A 9,449-nucleotide genomic window follows, 5' to 3' on the forward strand; every position below is an offset into this window, starting at 1 on the left:
CCCCTTCGTGAGGGGGCTCATGTTTTATTATGGGTTGGAATTTCACGACTTGGATCCGGAGTCCATCCTCCACATCTCATCGTTCATTGTCGTATGCGAAGCCTTCCTCCGTATTACCCCTCACTTCGGATTGTGGCTCAAGACCTTCAAAGTGGAGCCGAAGATGATCAGGGGGCAGCAGGCAGAGTGCGGAGGGGCTGTTATAAGCAGGAATGTTGATGCTCCGTGGCCCGAGGGCTCTTTCCAAGTGGAGCTCAGCATATGGCAACAAGAATGGTTTTATATCACAGCTCCCAGGGGCACCAAATAGGTGGCCCCGCCTGCCTTTCGCTCGGGTCCTCCACTGCAGTTGGCGTCATGGGTCAATAAAGGACTTGACTGGGGGCCGTCCAAGGACGTGCCCTTGTTGCAAGGCCGCATTCAAGATCTCCTAGAGAGAGAGATCACTCTGGTCGTAGTAGCGCAGGTCATGCTGATTCGTCGCATCCTGCCCTGCAAACGTCGCCTCCTCCGCCTGTGGGAATTTAACCCGGAGGGACCACGAGCTCTCCAACATTTTATGGGCGCAACGCCCCTGGAGATGTATAAGCTTTTCTTCGGATCACAAGCGATGTGTCCGGACTTGACCGAGGACGCAGGTCTAAGCTGCAATCGTCCGGATACTCAAGTAAGTAGCACTATACACGGACACGCTATCCCATATTTATCATGAATTTTCCCTCAAAAGAGTTGTCCCTTAAACAGGAGTGGATAGCGAAAGCAAAGTTAATCAGGTGTCCGGCCCCCCTCCCTGAGACCACGCCGGATCCCGTGTTAACCAGGATGCTGGAGGTTGCGCCTTCGGAAGAAGGTGAAGGGGGGAACAAGGAAGCTACCGCCTCCGCGAAGGAGGCTGTCAGGAAGGGAGGGATCGAGAATCCCTCCATCCAAGGGAAGAAGAGGACCGCCTCTGAAGACCCGGAGACCATGGTCTCAAAGCGGGGGAAGAAATCTTCGTCAAAGGGTCCTGCGCCGAGAGATGCCTCGGCCGCATTGTGCCCCCAAGGGGATCAGCCCTCCACCGAGCCGTAAGTAAAAAGGGGAGTTAAAATAAAGGATACCCCTGCCTTATTTCTGATGAAGATAACCGAAATTTTACCTTGTAGTTCGGATCTCAGCCCTTCTCAGCAGAGCTCATCTTCGGGGGATCTTCGACCGGAGATGATAGAGAGCGAAACGCCTCCCCCTGTCGTGTCGTCTTGCGAGGCGGGCGACCCTGAGGTGTCGTAGTGGAGGGTTTCTTCGAGTCCGGTGGGGCTGGAAGGCAGTCGTATGTCCCCCCAAAGCCCTCCGCGTCCGGCCTTCGAAAAAGGCCATCGGACCAGTCCGGCACCACCTGGTGTACGGTCGGAGGAGCTGAAGGATCTGCTCGGGCGAGCGTCTATCTCAGAAGATCGCCATGCGTTAATGGGTACGGTGATTGAAAGGATTTCATCCGCTGAGAGCGGATTGCACGAAGCCGTCAGAAGTTTACTGATAGGTTTTGAGGTACGCAAAATGATGTACCTTCTGACAGTTCCGCATATAAAATGCGCCTTGTGTAGATAGTAGCGCCTGAGGCTCGGTGTGTTGTCAAAAAATCACATCGCGCCGAGGATCATAATCCCAGGTATAATATGTCGCCCGTCCTATGTAGGTGGCGAATGGTCCGGTGGCTAGCCAGACTGATGGATTTGCCAAACTAGAGCGGCAACTTGATGTGGCGGATGCCGACATCGCGCTTGTCAGTAAGCGACTTGACGAGTCACAAGGTACGCAATTTCTCCGCGGACAACTGGTAAGGGAGCTTGATGCCCGTGCCTTACAACATGTATACTTGATGCAGATGGTGCCGCTGCCATGGAGAACCTTCGGGCAGAGCTCGCCCGAGCTAAGGAGCAGGCCAGAAAGAGTGATGCGGCTGCCTTGAAGGCGGCCGAAGAGCTAAAAGCCGAATAGGCTGCTCACTGCCGAAGCAAGAATGAAATGGCCGAGATGGACGTGAAGTTGAAGAATGCTGCCGGCCGCTGCAAGCTTCTTGAAAAATAAGATCGAGCGGTACAAGAGGACCTTAAGAAGGCCACTACCGAGGGCAAGGATGCTCGCTCTGCGATGAGAGCTATGAAGGAGGAGCTGCGTCAGGCCGGAGATATTGCGGCTGGAAAGCCCTTTCTGCTGCGGAAGAAATTCATGGATCCTAAATATGCTCAGTTGGACCGGCTGTGGAGTGCGGAGGATGCTTATCTGGACTTGGCGGCAAGTGCCGCGGACGCGGCCGAACACTTCCGAGATCAAAAGGATCACGAAATGGAAAAGGTTTTTTGGTCGCAGTTCCATAATCCAGAGCGCCCACTTCCATTAACCGATCACTTTGCCGAATGGGCGGAGCTGAATAGGTTATCCGGACTTGCCATGAAGGATGTCGTGAGTCTTTTGTGGCCGAAGAGGCCCGAGCCGAAGAGTTACTTTGGCTTGGTGTAGCAGTTCCTTGGTGCGGGGCCGTATATCAATGCAATGAGGAGGTCGGCATGCATAGAGGGTGCGCGGATGGCTCTTGCCCGTGTCAAGAAATACTGGGCGGAGATGAAGGCCACCGATGTTGCATCCCAAGATTCGGAAGAAAGGTGAGTACCTGTCGAGCACTATTTTCAGGAAGTTCTGCAGGGCGCTCGTTTAATAGAGACGCAGTGCTTGAAGGATATTATGTTCGAATAACATGTATTATTGTGAAACAATGTTTCGATGAAATATAAAAGCTTTTTATACTTGTGCCTTCAAGAATTAAAATACCTCCTGTGCGGCCGTTAATGTATATGTGTATATAACCTGAAAGATGGTAGTCTTCGGCTTCAGCCCCCACGCATATAATGCGGGGGTGTTTGCAAAAGGCACATTTTCACACTTGATCCAACGTCTTGGTCCTATAAAGGAGGTGGTTGCACGGCAAACTAGGCTGCCCTGGCTATAATGCTTTATCACTTTCACTTAGCCATAGGAGTTTGACAGTGGGGCTACTATATAGCCCCTAGGGGCACCGCGCTCACCCGAATTCGGGGCGCGTAAGTGCCTGACCGGGAAACGGCCGTTCGTCAAGGCGGAGGAATCCTAAAGATTCCGGCGGGTCATCGAGTGGTTGACCAGTCTCACGCTATATCATGACAGTCAGGTTTTGGCATTCTCTACTGAGGTGCTCGCCTGGCCGAACTGGGGCACAATTGTAGTAGTTCTCCTGGTGCCGCCTTAGCCGATAGAGCAGAACGTAAGGCAGCAAAACACAGGAGCCGGGCAAACCCAACATTTGACCAAAGACATGATTCGGAGCTGATGCATATAAGACCTAACTTGAGACATCGAACACTCCCTAAGTTATTCGGTCTTTATGAAAACGGGCCGAACAACGCCCTTGGTAATAAGCCCCTGGTGTCCACGTACGCGCAAAATTCTGACGTGGCCCATGCCAAAACGCCAGCCTCCTCCTCGGTTATAGCAAGAAACCTGGGGATGTGTATCAACAAGAGACAATAAAAAAGGTTTACGCAGGGTCTCAATCTGAAAAGAATCCTTGTCACGGGTCCCTACTGCACGTCTGCGCCTGTGCCTCCGTTGTGCCGTATCCTGGACAGGTGTAGCACGGTGTTCATCTCTAAAAGGGAGGAACTTAGTTGAAAAAGATCATGCGAAAGTGTACATTATGTTAAATAAACAAGGTACGATTCAAAAAAAAGTGAATAAAATTTAGCTTTATTGTCTCTTGTTGTACATGCGCGGAGCCCCTTCCACAGGGTTATGCGGCTAGTAAGCCCTTGTATGTTTACGCCGGACTCGTCTAGCCGTGTCCGGGGTCAGGACGACCTGTTTAGGTGCTTTGATTGGTGAAGACAGTTTAGTGTGTGGCTGTCAAGGAAGTCACACAATCTTCTGCGCTCGAGGAACACTCGGTATTTCCCTTTAAGGAGATGATGCCTCGCGGACCGGGCATTTTTAGTGTAAGGGATGCATAATGCGGTATTGCGTTAAAGCGGGCGAAAGCTTCGCGTCCTAGTAGTGCTTGGTAGCTACTTGCAAATGGGGTGAGGTGGAAGTTTAAGTTTTCGCGGCGGAAGTTGTCGGTTGAGTCGAACACAAATTCTAGCAGTAGAGAGCCCGTACAATGGGAATATGGGCATGGCATTACCCCTTGAACAGAAGTGTTGCTATGGCGAATTTTGGCTGGGTCTATCCCCATTTTGCGGATTGTGTCCTGATATAGCAGGTTTAGATCACTGTCGCCGTCCATTAGGACTTGTGTAAATTGGAGTCCGTCGATTATTGGATCTAATATCAAGGCAGTCCATCCTGCATTCCGGATACTTTTAGAGTAATCCTGATGGTCGAAGGTGATTGGTTTTAATAACCAGTGGCGGGACTCCTCTGGGATAGGCTGCATGGCGTGTATCTCTATGGGCGCCATTCTGTTTTTCCCTTTTGTCACATAAAGTGAGTTTACTATTTTGACTTCTTGTGGGAAATTCTTTTGTTTTCTGGTGCTCTGCTTGTGGGTTTCGTCATCGTCCTCGCTTGGTGTGTCGAGCCCCTTGTGTTCGGCGTTGAGTTTGCCGGACTTCTTGAAGACCCAACAATCTCTGTGGGTATGGTTTGCAGGCTTCCCGGGAGTACTGTGGATTTGGCATATCTTGTCCAAGATTTTGTTTAAGTTAGATAGCTCATCCCTGTTATCCTTAAGGGGCAGTTTTGTATGATTCTGCCGTGAGCTTTTGAATCCGGCGTTGACTGTCGTGCTCTTCGGGCTGTTTCCCTTTGTCCGGTGCTGGTCCTTGCTGCGTCATGGTTTCCCGTTTCCAAACCTGACTTCGGATGTACTTGGGTCGCTGGTACTGCATCTTGCCAGCCAGCTATCCTCTCCCGCGCAAAAGCGGGTCATGAGGCTTGTTAATGCGGCCATTGTTCTTGGCTTTTCTTGGCCGAGGTGTCTGGCGAGCCATTCGTCTCGGACGTTGTGTTTGAAAGCTGCTAAGGCTTCGGCGTCCGGACAGCCGACTATTTGGTTCTTTTTAGTAAGGAATCTGTTCCAGAATTTTCGGGCCGACTCTCAGGGTTGTTGAGTTATGTGACTTAAATCGTCTGCATCCGGAGGTCGGACATAGCTCTTCCCAACTTCCAATGGTGTTTTCGGGGAGGCTTTTGAACCAATACCGGGCTGGCCCTTTGAGCTTGAGGGGTAAGTATTTTATGGCGTGGAGGTCATCTCCTCTAGCCATGTGTATGTGGAGGATGTAATCCTCAATCCAGACTCCAGGGTCTGTTGTTCCGTCGTATGCCTCTATGTTTAAGGGCTAGAATCCCGCTGGAAATTCATAATCCAGGACCTCATCGGTGAAACATAGGGGGTGTGCGGCACCCCTATATTTGGGTGTACCGTAATATTCAGATATTTCATGTGTTGCTTTGCTTACTAGAGCTTGCTTTCTTGGCCCGTAGATAGATCTATCTGGGCCATCTTTTTGATGCAAATCCGTGTGCGGATCGCGTGCCGGCTTGTGTGCGGCGCCGTTTGCCGCTCTATGTTTTCCATGGGGTCATCTATCCGACCGGGTGGTCTCTTTGTTCTTTGATTGCGGGGGCTCTACGGCCTCCTCATCAAATTCGGGCAGTAGTTTTTTCTTTGGGTAGCTCTTTGTTCGGCGACTATCGCCGTATTTTTCTAAGGTGTTGAGTACTTTGCTCCATCTGATTCTGAACGCATCTTCCGCTGTTTTGAGCTTCCGCTTCTGCTTTTTCAGGCTACGCGCAGTGGTGACGAGCCTTTTGTGGAGGTTCTTCTGCTCCAGCAACTTGTCTGGCGTGAGATCGTCCGGACTATTATCTTCTCCAGGGACGGATTGTTTATCCATATTGTCCTGTTCGGACGGTTGCTCAATAGCATGTTCGTCGTCCACCGGTTCGCCCTGCTCTATTGCTGGGTCTGTATGGCTGCTGTCTTTGTCGAGGCGGGATTTTCAGCGGCGCTTACGTCACCGTTTTGACTGCTTTTCGAGGGAATGATCCCTCGTGGCGTCCCGTTATTCCTCATCGTCGCTTCCTTTAGGTGTATCCACCATGTATACATCGTGAGATGAGGTGGCTGTCCAGTGCCTTATAGGTGCTGGTTCATGCTTATCTCCTACATCGTCGTCCATACCGTCGATGTCTCCAGAGTCAAAATCAAGCACGTCGTTTAAACTTTCGACAGTGGCTACGAAGTGGGTGGTGGGTGGGCTTTGAATTTCTTCGCCGTCCGCATCCCAACCTTGCTGACCATGTCCGGCCAGGGCTCTCCTGATAAAGAGAGAGACTTCAGTAAATTCAGGATGTCGCCAAAGGGCGAGTGTTGAAAGATGTCTGTGGTGGTGAACTCTATGATTGGCGCCCAATCGGATTCGATTAGCAGGGGCGCGGAAGGCTCGGAGTCCGGAGAGGAGTTCGGCACCTTGGAGTCATGAGCTTCGCAAAGGACAGGGTTGGTGTTCGGCTCAATCGCCGTAGAGATAGCAGCCCCCGAGGCGGTGTCGAGCCACCCGTCCTCGATCGGCGTAGTTGGCTCCGAGCTAAGGGTCGGAGCGGACACTGGTACGGCCTCCAGGGCACTGTTCGGCGACAGAGCTAGATCATGCCCATCGTGACAGTGCGGCGCGCTTGGTTGTAACTCGAACCCGTCGAAGATCAAGTCTCCGCGGACGTCAGCCGTGTAGTTCAAGCTTCCAAATTTGACCTGATGTCTAGGGGCGTAGCTTTCAATCTGCTCCAGATGGCCAAGCGAATTGGCGCGCAGTGCAAAGCCGCCGAATACGAAGATCTGTCCGGGGAGAAAAGTCACCCTGGACCGCGTCGTTGTTGATGATCGGAGGAGCCATCGGGCCTAAAGATGACGACACAGAGGAACTCTGAATGAAAGCACCAATGTCGGTGTCAAAACCAGCGGATCTCGGGTAGGGGGTCCCGAACTGTGCGTCTAGGCAGATGGTAACAGGAGACAAGGGACACGATGTTTTTACCCAGGTTCGGGCCCTCTCGATGGAGGTAAGACCCTACTCCTACTTGATTGATATTGATGATATGGGTAGTACAAGAGTAGATCTACCACGAGATTAAAGAGGCTAAACCCTAGAAGCTAGCCTATGGTATGATTGTTGTTCTATCCTACGGACTAAAACCCTCCGGTTTATATAGGCACTGAAGAGGGTTAGGGTTACACAGAGTCGGTTACAATGGTAGGAGATCTTCATATCCATATCGCCAAGCGTGCCTTCCACACCAAGGAAAGTCGCATCCGGACACGGGACGAAGTCTTCAATCTTGTATCTTCATAGTCAAGGAGTCCGGCCAAAGGTGATAGTTCGGCTATCCGGACACCCCCTAATCCAGGACTTCCTCAGATGCTATGATCAATTTGATACTTGATAATTGTTTTGAGATATGGAGGTAGTGATATTAGAGTCATGCTAGTTGGGTGATTATGAATTTAAAGAATGCTTGTGTTGAAGTTGGCAAGTCCCGTAGCATGCACATATGGTAAAAGTTGTGTAACAAATTTGAAACATGAGGTGTTCTTAGATTGTGCATCCTTATGAGTGGCGGTCGGGACGAGCGATGGTCTTTTCCTTACCAATCTATCCCCCTAGGAGCATGCGCGTAGTGCTTGGTATTTGATGACTTGTAGATTTTTACAACAAGTATATGAGTTCGACTAATGTTGAGTCCATGGATTATACGCACTCTCACCCTTCCATCATTGCTAGCCTCTTCGGTACCGTGCATTGGCCTTTCTCACCATGAGAGTTGGTGAAACTTTTCCAGTGCATCCAAACCCCGTGATACGATACGCTCTATCACACATAAACCTCCTTATATCTTCCTCAAAACAGCCACCATACCTACCTATTATGGCATTTCCATAGCCATTCTGAGATATATTGCCATGCAACTTTCCACCGTTCCGTTCATCATCATGACACACATCATCATTGTCATATTGCCTTGCATGATCATGTAGTTGACATCATACTTGTGGCAAAGCCACCATGCATAATTTTTCATACATGTCACTCTTGATTCATTGCCCATCCCGGCACACCTCCGGAGGCATTCATATAGAGTCATATCTTGTTCTAGCATTGAGTTGTAATTCATGAGTTGTAAATAAATAGAAGTGTCATGATCATCATTATTAGAGCATTGTCCCCAAAATAAAAAAATAAAAAAAGAAAGGCCAAATAAAAAAAGGAAGGCCCAAAAAAAGGGAGCAATGTTACTATCTTTTTTCCACACTTGTGCTTCAAAGTAGCACCATGCTCTTCATATAGAAAGTCTTTTATGTTGTCACTTTCATATACTAGTGGGAATTTTTCATTATAGAACTTGGCTTGTATATTCCTACGACGAGCTTCCTCAAAATTCCCTAGGTCTTCGTGAGCAAGCAAGTTGGATGCACACCCACTAGTTTCTTTTGTTGAGCTTTCATACATTTATAGATCTAGTGCATCTGTTGCATGGCAATCCCTACTCCTCATGTTGACATCAATTGATGGGCATCTCCATAGCCCATTGATTATCCTCATCAATGTGAGACTTTCTCCTTTTTTGTCTTCTCCATGCAATCTCCATCATCATATTCTATTCCACCCATAGTGCTATATCTATGGCTCACGCTCATGTATTGCATGAAAGTTGAAAAGTTTGAGATTATTTAAGTACGAAACAATTGCTTGGCTTGTCATCGGGAGTGTGCAAGATGGGAGCATTTTTGTGTGACGAAAATGAAGCATGACCTAACTATATGATTTTGTAGGAGCATTTTTGTGTGACGAAAATGAAGCATGACCTAACTATATGATTTTGTAGGGATGAACTTTCTTTAGCCATGTTATTTTGAGAAGACATGATTGCTTTGATTAGTATGCTTGAAGTATTACTATTTCTTATGTCAATATGAACTTTTATTTTGAATCATTTGGATCTGAACATTCATGCCACAATAAAGAAAATTACATTGAGAATTATGCTAGGTAGAATTCCACATCAAAAATTCTATTTTTATCATTTACCTACTCGAGGACGAGCAGGAATTAAGCTTAGGGATGCTTGATACGTCTCTAACGTATCTATAATTTTTTATTGTTCCATGCTATTATATTACCCATTTTGGATCTTATGGGCTTTACTTTACACTTTTAATCATTTTTGGGACTAACCTACTAAGCCGTAGGCCCAGCCCGAATTGCTGTTTTTTTGCCTACTTCAGTGTTTCGAAGAAAAGGAATATCAAACGGAGTCCAAACGGAATGAAACCTTCGGGAGCGACCTTTTTGGAACAAATGTGATCCAGAGGACTTGGAGTGGAAGTCAAGAAACAAGCAAGGCGGCCATGAGGGTGCCCGGCGCGCCCCATACAGGTG

This window comes from Triticum dicoccoides, chromosome 2B (genome assembly GCF_002162155.2).
Source record: "Triticum dicoccoides isolate Atlit2015 ecotype Zavitan chromosome 2B, WEW_v2.0, whole genome shotgun sequence".
Lineage (NCBI taxonomy): Eukaryota > Viridiplantae > Streptophyta > Magnoliopsida > Poales > Poaceae > Triticum > Triticum dicoccoides.